Here is a 13263-nt window from a genome sequence, read left to right as displayed (position 1 = left end):
AGATTTAAAAATTTATCAGTTATACATTTGATTTCAAATTAATCTATTCATTTACTTTTTTGAACTAAATATTCATATCAAGAAACTAAACACTGTAATTAAATTAAACTAAGGAAGGAAGCAGAAATAAGTAATAAAGATAAAAGTACTTTGAGAAGGCTAATATCTTGATAAACCATGCATTATTAATCAAAAGCAAGAAGAGAAAAGAAAATGTATTAGTGAGGTATAGGAGGATTAAACTAAGATCAAATAGAGATAAATATTAAAGAATACATGAATCTGTTAAAGGGCTTTTGATTGAAATTCAACCCAAACTGGCTTAAGAAAAGAATATGTTATCACACATAATTTAAAAATACTGAAATTGAGTTGATTTTAGGTGTTTTAGGTTCATAGGATTGGTATGTCTTTAGTACCTGTGGTTTCTCAATCTCTCAGCTGTACTCCTCTTCTGTATATTTCATTTTTAGAGATGGTCTCTCCTTGCAGGTAAAAAAGTAAACTATGAAGGTGGTAGAAAACTATACGTTGTTGTTTTAGTTTTAAGTCATGTCTGACTCTTTCACAACCCCATGGACTGTAGCCCACCAGCCTCCTCTGTCAACTGAATTCTCCAGGCAAGAATACTGGAGTGTGTTGCCATTTCCTTCTCCAGGGCATCTTCCTGACCCAGGGATCAAACCTGTGTCTCTTGCACTGACAGGCAAATTCTTTACTACTGAGCCACCAGGGAAACCCAGAAAACTATATAAAAGTAAAGTGAAGTTGCTCAGTTGTGTCCGACTCTTTGCAACCCCATGGACTGTAGCCTACCAGGCTCTGAGGAGACTCTGAGTCCATGGAATTTTCCAGGCAAGAGTAAACCATTAAATAAAATTGTGAGGTAAATATGCCCTAATTTTGCTATTCTAAGTAGCAATAAAGAAAAGATTTTTATAAATTCCACTTTAGGGGAAAACATACTGCAAAATACACATTCAAGAAAATTTAAATACAAAAGTATATTGATGGGCAATATTTGCCTTGTATTCAACAGATAAGGTTTCATAAGAATGTAAAAAATTCCCCATAAGTTTAAATGATTTTACAGTATATAAAATACATAAAATATCAAACTCTTGACAGTGATTGCCTCTAAGAAAAGAAGAAAAGTTAAAAGGTAGGTGTGAAAAGAGATCACTGGGTTTCTGCCATATTGACTTTTGACTTGACCTTGTGTAATGTACAGCCACTTGTATGAGGTGAAATTTTAAGATCTTTTGAAGATTGGATCTCAGGTATCCTGTGTCAAAATGTGAAAGAGCCTGAGAGTTTCACGTGCTCAAGCTAGTTCTATAGAGCTAAAGTTAACAGTTATTAAGGACGAAAGCCAGGCTTCAGCAATACGTGAACTGTGAACTTCCTGATGTCCAAGCTGGTTTTAGAAAAGGCAGAGGAAGCAGAGATAAAATTGCCAACATCCACTGGATCATGGAAAAAGCAAGAGAGTTCCAGAAAAACATCTATTTCTGCTTTATGGACTACGCCAAAGCCTTTGACTGTGTGGATCACAATAAACTGTGGAAAATTCTGAAAGAGATGGGAATACCAGACCACCTGATCTGCCTCTTGAGAAATTTGTATGCAGGTCAGGAAGCAACAGATAGAACTGGACATGTACCAACAGACTGGTTCCAAATAGGAAAAGGAGTACGTCAAGGCTGTATATTGTCACCCAGCTTATTGAACTTATATGCAGAGTACATTATGAGAAAAGCTAGGCTGGAGGAAGCACAAGCTGGAATCAAGATTACTGGGAGAAATATCAATAACCTCAGATATGCAGATGACACCACCCTTATGGCAGAAAGGGAAGAGGAACTAAAAAGCCTCTTGATGAAAGTGAAAGCAGAGAGTGAAAAAGTTGGCTTTAAAGCTCAAGATTCAGAAAACGAAGATCATGGCATCTGGTCCCATCACTTCATGGGATACAGATGAGGAAACAGTGGAAGCAGTGTCAGACTTTACCTTTTTGGGCTCTAAAATCACTGCAGATGGTGACTGGAGCCATGAAATTAAAAGACGCTTACTCCTTGGAAGGAAAGTTATGACCAATCTAGATAGCATATTGAAAAGTAGAGACATTACTTTGCCAACAAAGTTCCATTTAATCAAGGCTATTATTTTTCCAGTGTTCATGTACGGATGCGAGAGTTGGACTGTGAAGAAGGCTGAGCACCGAAGAATTGATGCTTTTGAACTGTGGTGTTGGAGAAGACTCTTGAGAGTCCCTTGGACTGCAAGGAGATCCAACCAGTCCATTCTGAAGGAGATCAGCCCTGGGATTTCTTTGGAAGGAATGATGCTAAAGCTAAAACTCCAGTACTTTGGCCCCCTCATGCGAAGAGTTGACTAATTGGAGAAGACTCTGATGCTGGGAGGGATTGAGGGCGGGAGGAGAAGGGGACGACAGAGGATGAGATGGCTGGATGGCATCACCGACTCGATGGATGTGAGTTTGAGTGAACTCCGGGAGATGGTGATGGACAGGGAGGCCTGGCGTGCTGCGATTCATGGGGTCGCAAGAGTCGGACACGACTGAGCAACTGAATTGAACTGAAGGGCAAAATGTGGAGACCAGGTTAAAGCCAGATAAGTGAGGGTATTCATACTAATCTGTCTGTAGATACATGAAGCAGAAGGATAAAAATCTAATAAAATAGTTAGATTTGTGTTTTGGAAATATCTTTTTGGCAGAGAATATTTATTTTTTAAAATTTAAATTTATTTATTTTAATTGAAGGCTAGTTACTTTACAATATTGTATTGGTTCTGCCACTCATCAACATGAATCTGCCATGGGCATACGTGTGTTCCCCATCCTGAACCCCCCTCTCACCTCTCTCCCCGTACCATCCCCCTGGGTCATCCCAGTGCAATATTTAACTTATAAAAGTAAATTATACATGATCCTGGTCTCAGGCAATTTGTTTCTGGCTCAAGTACTGGAATGCAAGAGACCCAGTTTTGGTTCCTGGGTAGGGAAGATACACTAGAGAAGAGAATGACCACCCTTTCCAGTATTCTTGCCTGGGAAATTCCATGGACAGAGGAGCCTGGTCTGCTACAGTCCATGGGGTCACAAAGAGTCTGACATGACTGAGCAACTAACACTTTCATTTTCACCAGTGCTGGAAGAGCTCTGTGTCTAGTAACACAGACAAAACAAAGTAGAAGCATTATAGTCCTTAGAAGCAAAGGATGGACTGGCAAACTTGGCCTAGGAAAAGCATCAGAAACAAACTGACATTTTATCTTGAACATGTATATTTAGTTAATGAGCTACCATTTTACTTGTGTATGAATCAAACAGAAATCTAGTATCAAATTACCATAGATGAGAAACATGAAAGTATGAATATTCCATGATGAAATGATATAATGTTTTGGTGTGTACGTAATCATTTTGTTGGTATTGCTTTATGTATCCTAATTCCTACATATATTTTAAATGGTTAGTTTGCTCAATTGTGTCCAACTCTTTATGACCCCACTGACTGTAGCTTGCCAAGCTCCTCTGTCCATGGAATTCTCCAGGCAATACTGGAGTGGGTTGACATTCCCTCTCCAGGGGATCCTTGGGACCCAGTGATCAAACCTGGGTCTCTGACATTGCACGCAGATTCTTTATCTTATGAGCCAGAGGCTTCCCTTGTTTAAAATAGTTGAGCAATAAAAATATAACCACTGGAATCAAGGATTGCATATTTGATCATATAAAATGAAACATGCACTATTTATGAATAAGAAAGAATGATTGGAAAAAACAAGATTATTTCCTCCTGTTTTTTTCTTTTAATAACAGTGTTTATTTCAAATTAAGTAAGACTTAAAGATGGAGAAGGCAATGGCACCCCACTCCAGTACTCGTGCCTGGAAAATCCCATGGATGGAAGAGCCTGGTAGGCTGCAGTCCATGGGGTCGCTAAGAGTCGTACATCACTGAGTGACTTCACTTTCACTTTTCACTTTCATGCATTGGAGAAGGAAATGGCAACCCACTCCAGTATTCTTGCCTGGAGAATCCCAGGGACAGAGAAGACTGGTGGGCTGCCGTCTATGGGGTCGCAAAGAGTTGGACACGACTGAAGTGACTTAGCAGCTTAGCAAAGATGGATATATGGGATAGTAGTGTCTATTGCTGGGTCATTAAATGTGTACAAAATTGCTTTATACAGACTCTCTGCTTTGCTTATCTAATTCTACACTATTTACCATTAATTTCAATATGTGATAGTAGAAATGATTTATTTCAAGTCTAAATTAATATTTTCTAAACATATTTTCAAGGCTTCTTCTGCTGCTGCTGCTAAGTCGCTTCAGTCTTGTCCGACTCTGTGCGACCTCAGAGATGGCAGCCCACTAGGCTCCCCCGTCCCTGGGATTCTCCAGGCAAGAACACTGGAGTGGGTTGCCAGTTCCTTCTCCAATGCATAAAAGTGAAAAGAAGTCGCTCAGTCGTGTTTGACCCTCAGCGACCCCGTGGACTGCAGCCTTCCAGGCTCCTCCGTCCATGGGATTTTCCAGGCAAGAGTACTGGAGTGGGGTGCCATTGACTTCGCTGATTTTCAAGGCAGTATTCTTTTTACGAAAACTTATGCCAAGAAAAGTCAATATTGGAAACATTAAGTTCTAAATCAATAAAAAATGAACATTAAGATTATAATGATATAGTCTAATGTATGCGGTTAGTCTGGTTGTGATACATATGTATCACATAAGGTTAAGATGTAGATAATTTAGAATGTACATGTTGAATATCATTTGGAGATATCAGTTTTAAAGTCATTCAAAATGCATCATAACTGCATTGTTTTCACATTTATAGAATAAAAGAAAAATGATATATAAGACTTAATGTAGGATATAAGGAATTTAACACTTATTTTACAAAGTAAAATTATAGTGATCAATGGAACTCCTCAAAGTTATTTCCTTTTGGAGTGAGAGATGGTTGGTGAAGAAAGGATCAAATATTAAAATGGAAAATAAAATGATATTTATATTTTCTGCAATATTAAAATACTATGTAGAATTCTTAAATCTGGATTTTGTTTGTGCTTTGATCCCATATTGCTGTTTATTTTGTATGTTTGAAATGATTTAGGTCATATTTTTTATCCTGTTTCCAGGTGAAAGTATTTTATTGTTGATCTCCTATAGTTATGCAGCAAAAAATATGAAAATCCTGTTTTCTGTTAAAGATTGTGTAATAGGTTTTTAAAATAAGTGTATGCACACATTCCTTAATGTGTAAAAAAACTGCATTCATTTGCACTTTGAAATAGTCATCTACTCACATTTTCTCTACTTTTGTTACTTTTGAACTAATTTGCATAAAGCATGAAAATTACCCAGATGTTTAGTGGAATACATTATTTTCTGCTTTCAAAGAGCAAGTTAGATTTTATGTTCCTATTTTTAACATCTATTTTTAAATTTTCAAGTTATATATACATAAAAGTGAAAGTGAAAAATGCTCAGCCGTGTCCAACTCTTTGCAACCCCATGGACTATACAGTCCATGGAATTCTCCAGGCTAGAATACTGAAGTGGCTAGCCTTTCCCTTCTCCAGGGGATCTTCTCAACCTAGGGATCGATGGCTAGCCTTTCCCTTCTCCAGGGATCTTCTCAACCTAGGGATCGATCACATCGCAGGTGAATTCTTTACCAGCTGAGCTACTAGGGAAGCCCAAGAATACTGGAGTGGGTAGCTTATCCCTTCTCCAGTGGATATTTCCAACCCAGGAATCGAACAGGGGTCTCCTGCACTGCAGGAGGATTCTTTACCAACTGAGCTATGAGCATGTAAACCAGTGAATGCTTAGAATTAGGAAAGATGAGAAATTAAACTCAAGGTGTGGAACTCAAGGACTTTATGAAATGTAATTGCATGGTGAATGTTTTGTTATAATGCTAACATATTGTCCCAAATGTGATAAAAATGTCATTAACTGTGATAGAAAAAATACTTGCAAGTAAAAATCATCATGGTAAAATATATGCATATTTCAAAATGTTTTATAAATTTTTATTCACATTTTTTAGGACTAAGAAGTCTTCTTACTAAATGATTAAGAATGTAGGAAGCATATATATTAAATAGAAATAAACAAATGAGACTAGATTGCAAACTAATTTCAACTAACAGTGTTAGGCATCTGTCTTGTAACTCTTAACTAGTAGTTAGCTTTTGATGATTTCTGACACAGCATGTTTATTAGAATGTCAGCATTTGGAAGGGAAAAAAATGCCACAGTTAAATATATTTAACTTCAACTTTCTAACTTGAAACATTTTTTTCTAAAGATGAAAAAGCACTTTTCAGGTCTCTTTATGTTGAATTTTTATTGTAAACTAATTTTCATTTTATAATATTCTGTTGGAAAATCTCAGTCATTTGGAATTGAAAGGAGCAGCCAGCAATTCATGCCAATCTTGTTATAGGCAGTTTTCTATATGGAAAGTTATTCCCTAGAGTCATAAATGAATATAAAAGATAAAATTATAATAAAGAGTAATGTTCACTTGTAAAATTTTGCTATGAGAAACAGATACAAAAAATGATGGCTTTTTTGCTTTATTTGGTCCAGTAATTTGGAAGGACACAATTTTTTTTTTCTGAAACCATTTGAGATATTGGTACACTTAGCTAATCTGGTCAAGTTTCTTAAAAAAGATGAAAATTTGTGTCCTGTAAATTATTTTGCTAGAAATTTCAGAATGAAAATTTATAACTCATAAAATTTTGAATACTTTACAATCTATTCCCTATTACAAGAATTACTTGACAATTCTCATGGGTTGATTTTGCAAAATTATGCCAAAAAAGTACTCAAGAAAATTATAAATGTGCATATGTAAAGTTTATGAAATGGAATCAAATATCTAAGTTTCCAAAAATAATATGTGATATTAATTCAGGGCCAACATATCAGAAAAAAGTGTGAAGCTAATGATAAGAGTTTTAAATAATTGTTGTTGTTCAGTCACTTGGGCCTGTCTGACTCTCTGCAACCCTATGGTAGATATTGTGAATGCTTATTATACTGAAACCAGATTTTACATATAAAATACATATATCTATAAAGTATAAAATGTAGGTATATGCATATATATTTTCATATGTAAAGAGAAGAAAATAGAGACAGAAATAGACATACAAAGTGGATGAGAGTGAGATGGATCCTCAAAATGCACACAGGAGTAGACAAATCCGAATTTGATTTTGTACCAAAATATACCACTTGTATTAATTGTAAAATAAAGTCTATGAATCCATACTAATATAAATCAATTTTCTTACAACAGGGTGCCAATTAAAAAAATGAGAGAAATAAGTGTTAAAACCATCAATGAACTATAAAGAGTGATTGAAAATTTGAGAAATATAGTCTCAAAATATCTCCTCACCAGTTGCTCACAAACTACAAAGGTTAAAGTAATATGCTCTTCTGCCAAAAGATTAAGGTCAAGAATTAGAACTGTACCATTTCTATTCAAAAATTCACTGATGACTCTAGCCATTGCGGTAAGACAATCAAAACATAAAGGTTATAAGGATTGGAAAGAGGTAAAATTAGCTTTCTTCCAAGATTGCATGATTGCTTAAGAAAGTCATAAAGAATCTATAATCAACTACTGATCTGGATATTTTCAGTGTCTGTTCAAGTTCTTTGACCATGCATTATTTGGGTTGATTTATTTGCCTACATATTTTTGAATATTCATTATATATTCTGGATATAAGTCTACCATAAAACATATGATTAATAAATATTTTATTCCAATTTGTAGGTGACTATCTTTTTCTCTCCCTTACCAGTATCTTTAGACAACAGTTCTCATTTATTTTATGAATTCCAATTTAGAGATTCATTATTTTTGTATTAAGTTTTGGTGTTATATCCAAGAAGTATATGTTTACAAAAACCCAATAACAAATGGATTTGTATTTAATAGTGAATTCTGAATGGCTGATATATTGTCTATAATACTACTAGAGGAGACACAGTTTAGTGGGGATAGTAGTGATTTAGTTTTTGGCATACAATATTTGAGATACAGTTCTTACTTTTGCCCTGGTGTGATGGCTCAGGGTAACTAACTGCTGGCTGATTTAGGAGATGCGGCTGAAGAAATAGAGCTTGGATGTGTGGACTAGGGTTTCAACAGTCATGGCCTTCAGGCCTCTCTTGCTTTGAGGATAAAACAAAGCATGGAAGAACTGTAGGACAGGTTATGAATCATAGGCCATTTATACTATTATGCCAAAAATAAAAACTCTTCTAATTTGTTGAGCTAGAATTTATCACAGAGAATTAGAAACCAGAGTGTCTATTCTTATCTAGTATGCTGCAGTATTTTACAGTATTTTCACAAAAAGCTAGGACTCACTTTGTGTTTATTTTGGAGGTATCTAACAGTGATATCAAACAAACAAAATAATAAAGCATAATGCCCAGAAAAAAATTAGTAGGATTCACCTAGTCAAACCTATGTTTTTTTTTCAGTAGTCATATATGGATGTGAGAGTTGGACCATAAAGAAAGCTGAGTGCTGTAGAATTGATGCTTTTGAACTACAATGTTGGAGAAGACTCTTGAGAGTCCTTTGGAGAGCAAGATCAAACCAGTTAATCCTAAAGGAAATCAGTCCTGAATATTCATTGGAAGGACTGATGCTGAAGCTGAAACTCCAATCCTTTGGTCACCTGATGCGAAGAACTGATTCATTAGAAAAGACCCTGATGCTGGGAAAGATTGAAGGCCGGAGGAGAAAGGGATGACAGAGGATGAAATGGTTGGATGGCATCACTGACTTGATGGACATGAATTTGAGTAAGCTCTGGGAGCTGGTAATGGGCAGGGAAGCCTGGCATGCTGTAGTCCATGGGATCAGAAAGAGTTGGACATGACTGAGTGACTGAACTGAAATGAAGGGACATATGAAGTAGCAGCATATTTAGACAGTAAAAGAGATAATGTTGTTGTTGTTGTTCAGTCACTAAGTCATTTCCGACTCTTTGTGACCCCATGGACTGCAACATGCCTTGCTTCCCTATCCTTCACTATCTCCTGGAGTTTTCTCAAATTCATGTCCATTGAATAAGTGATACTATCTAACCATCTCATCATAATATTCTATAGCATATCTGATCTTGGTAATTCATATTTGGCTAGTTGAACCTGGAGTAGTATTAGGATTGGTTGATTTATAGTCAGTGATTTGCATGTGATATACATATGTTTCAGATGATTAGGAAGAAGTATGATTGCTTGGGGAGAAGGATTGAAATGCTATGTGTAATGATCCAGGTTTGATGGTATGCTGAATCTTAGCCACCCTTAGGGACAGTAGACAAATATCTGTTGCTCCTCCCAAAAGAGTTGTAATAGTTGCGCCTTTTACAGATAGAATATACAGGGGATAGTTGAAGTCTTGTCAAAATAATCCCAAACGACATCCCACATCAATAAGAAGCATTAGTTGAAAGGCCAGAGACTATTTATTTATTTATTAATATAAATTTAGGGGAGGGAGGTGGGAGGGAGGTTCAGGATGGGGAACACATGTACACCCGTGGCCAGAGACTATTTAAAAGAATGATTTACTGCTGCTGCTACTACTACTGCAACTACTGTTACTGCTCCTGGTGCTATTTTGAAATTTTGCTGGTTCAGAATGCAGAAGGAAGTCATTCTTCAGAGAAGCAACAGTACTGGATATGGCAACCTACAATTAGAAGACGAAGACATCTAGGAAAAGAGGAAGATTGACAATATAAACCTGATGGAAAGCAGGGGCATTCAGGAATAACTTGTACAAGAAAACAAATGGCATATACTCTGACGACTCCCCAAGATAATTGGAGTGAGTGTGATATCCTTTGCTTTATAAGTAGAAGCTCAAAAGTTGCCTTATTTTTGCTGATGTGACTTCATCATTGTTCACATAAGATGAGATACATTTGTTTTGCAGGTGAGAGGCTGATCTATTGTGTATGGCTCTAAAAGGTAAGACTGGTACCAAATAGTAGATATTGTTAAAAGACCTTGGTAAAAGTGATATTTTATCTTTAATTATTAGAGCTGTTTCATAAAATGTCATTAATAGGAAGTAAGTTGAGCAGACACAAGAAAACTACTTGGCATAGATTTTATAAAGACCATCCAAGTGAAAACACAGAATAAATACTGTTGTTTTTTATAAAGTGTTTCAATTTCAGCAGGAAATTTTCAATTCTATATTCTTATATTCAAAGAGAATGAAAGGTAGACATAAGAAAGATCCTGAGGATTTAATAAAATTTGAGTAGAAATCAACTCAATTTGATAGAGCTTTAAGTGTTTATTTAAAAATTATTTTGTAAAGTGTTAGCTGCTTCAGGAACATCAAGAGCTGAAGTATATCTAGGACATTTTTTTTTTTTATTATTGTTTGGAAGCTCGCCAATGTCTCTATTCATATAATATGTTTCGCCATAAATCCCAATAACAACCATTCAAGAAAATACAAAGACATTATATAATATATCATTCCTATAGCAAACACACAATCCCCTGACACATGTGCACCCACAACAAATGGAAAATAGTTGAAATTTCATTAGAAAAGAATGTGTTTTCTAAATAGAGTGATGGGTAAATGGTAGTAAAAGAGTGTGTGCACATTATATATACTTGAGGGTTAACATTTGAAGAAGTAGCAGGTCACTCAGCCAGGGATTTCATTAGTCATAGTATGTCCATGCAATAGCTAGGTTGGCATTTAACCTACACTTTACATTAGGAATATTACTATTTTTCCTGGTTGCTTTTTCTGATCTGATCTCTTATGAGTCTGTATGTGTATACATTACCTGTGAGTATATGGCCAACACAGGAGTAAACAGGTATATATACAGGATTGGGGGAATTAGAATGGCATGAAATCAGAGGAAGAATGTTTCTACTTTCTGTGATTAGGGGTTGTTTCTGGTGTCTGAAGAATCTATAAAATTTGATATATCTCTTCTAGAATCAAAAGTAAAACTGCTAGGGATGAAATATTTTTATCGGATAAAAATGAGAGCTTGCTTCTCTATGTAGATTATAAATCAGCTTCTTTATATCTGATATTCTCCTTAACCCATTGCCTTTACCTTTATTATGAAAGAGGGAAAATTAAAATTCATGATTGTTTCCAAAACCAAATTTTTCTTCTAATATCAAAGTCTTACCGTTCAAATAAGTGTGTGGAAATTACTCTGTCCTTTTCATAATTATCCAAGTGGCATTAGAAAAAGAAAAAAAAAAGACTTTTTCTTCCCAAGTAAAATTATGATCTATTTTATTCCAAGCTTTCATAGAAAGCTTTGCATGTGTGAGTCAGCTACTCAGAGCAAACCTCATTTACAATTCATGACATCTTTTCATCCCAATTATTTAATTTCATTTCCTTTGCATTTTATTTCTTTTAACTTTTAAACTTACATTCATTTAGCCCAAATTGCTATAATCTTATTCTTCCCTTGCCGAAAATCCTCCATGTACCCAAGAAGACATTATTTTTTTTTTCTTTTGTAAGTTCGTTAAACTTAGATATGGCTCTGAATTATTAGTCTACCAAAGAGGCAGTACAGCAGAACTTTTATAAAACTAACATATTTGCATTATAACATAGATATTCACATTAATTCTTACAACCATCCCTTTTGAAGTATTCTGTCAACAATTTGATGGTCTTAACATTTAAATTCTGTTTTATTTCATATAAACATGTATGAGATGTGATTCTAATTTTTTCCTTCTTTTGGTGTTAGGCGTTACTTATTCTTCTTATATTACACCATTTATTTTGAATGACTATATGTATTCCTGTAATTGTTAGTAGCAAAATAAGTTGTAAAGCTGTTAGATTTTTAACTTTGTTTTTGCAAGCTTATACTTTAAAATGAGTTTGAACCATTTGTATGCTTAGAAACCAAAATGCCTGTTTGTCTTTTGGATCATAAATACAACTCTGTGGATTATACTTACTGAATTCCCCCTCCCACCATTCTAACAGATTCTTATTCTTTTCAATAAGAATAGCATGTCACTTTCCTACATAGCAGATCTCCTGGAGAATTGCCTGATTCCCTGTTTGTTTCCATAATCACTAATTCAAGTATACAAATCTCTTAACACAACCTCGTCTTCTTCCAATTCTCATGTTCAACCACTGCACCAGGGCCATTCTTCAGTTTAGGAAAGTTATCCTCTCTAAGGTCCATATAGTCAAAGCTATGGTTTTACCAGTAATCGTGTATGGCTGTGAGAGTTGGACCATAAAGAAGGCTAAGCGCTGAAGAATTGATGCTTTTGAATTGTGGTGTTGGAGAAGACTCTTGAGAGTCCCTTGGACAGCAAGGAGATCAAACTAGTCAATCCTAAAGAAAATCAACCCTGAATATTCACTGGAAGGACTGATGCTGAAGCAGAAGCTCCAGTAAACTTTGGCTGCCTGATGCTAAGAGCTGACTGATTGGAAAAGACCCTGATGCTGGGAAAGACTGAAGGCAGGAGAATGGGGGCGACAGAAAATGAGGTGGTTGGATGGCATCACTGAGTCAATGGACATGAGTTGGAGCAAATTCTGGGAGATAGTGAAGGACAGGGAAATCTGACTTCCTGCTACAGTCCATGGGTTCACAGAGTTGGACATGACTTAGCGACTGAACAACAGTCCTCTCTATTGACGTATTTGTTTTGTTGTTACTCTTCACAAGTATTTACTTCCTTCTCTATACAGCTGGAATTTGATTATTCAAGATATCAATAATGCTCATATCTGTACTTTAATTTTTTTTCCCTTTATACATGCAGTGGCAGGAAACCTGCTGTTTCCTGGGCTCCTGCCTTCGAACTGCCAAACATGGCTGGAGAAACTTTGCAAAGTGGCAGATCTAGATCAGTAAAAATTCATGATCTTCAACCTCAAAGTCTCGAATCTGACAGTCTTTTTGTTTCCTCACGAACTTTCTCACTCTGTAGAAGTGTAAGCTTCAAAATACTTCAGCACTCTTCTCCCCTCCAATTCCCCCTTCATCCTATGTTTTAAAAACCAAAGGCAAATATTTTTATTTTCAATGAAAGTAGAAAGGACCACTCTGGAGCTTCCTCATCTTTAATCACTAGATCTTTGAACTTGTTAATGTCCCCATGTGGATGCTTTACAGACATCCCACAGTCAGGGTG

Source organism: Bos mutus, chromosome 9, assembly GCF_027580195.1.
Source record: "Bos mutus isolate GX-2022 chromosome 9, NWIPB_WYAK_1.1, whole genome shotgun sequence".
Classification (NCBI taxonomy): Eukaryota; Metazoa; Chordata; class Mammalia; order Artiodactyla; family Bovidae; genus Bos; species Bos mutus.
Note: the sequence above shows the minus strand (reverse complement) of the source record.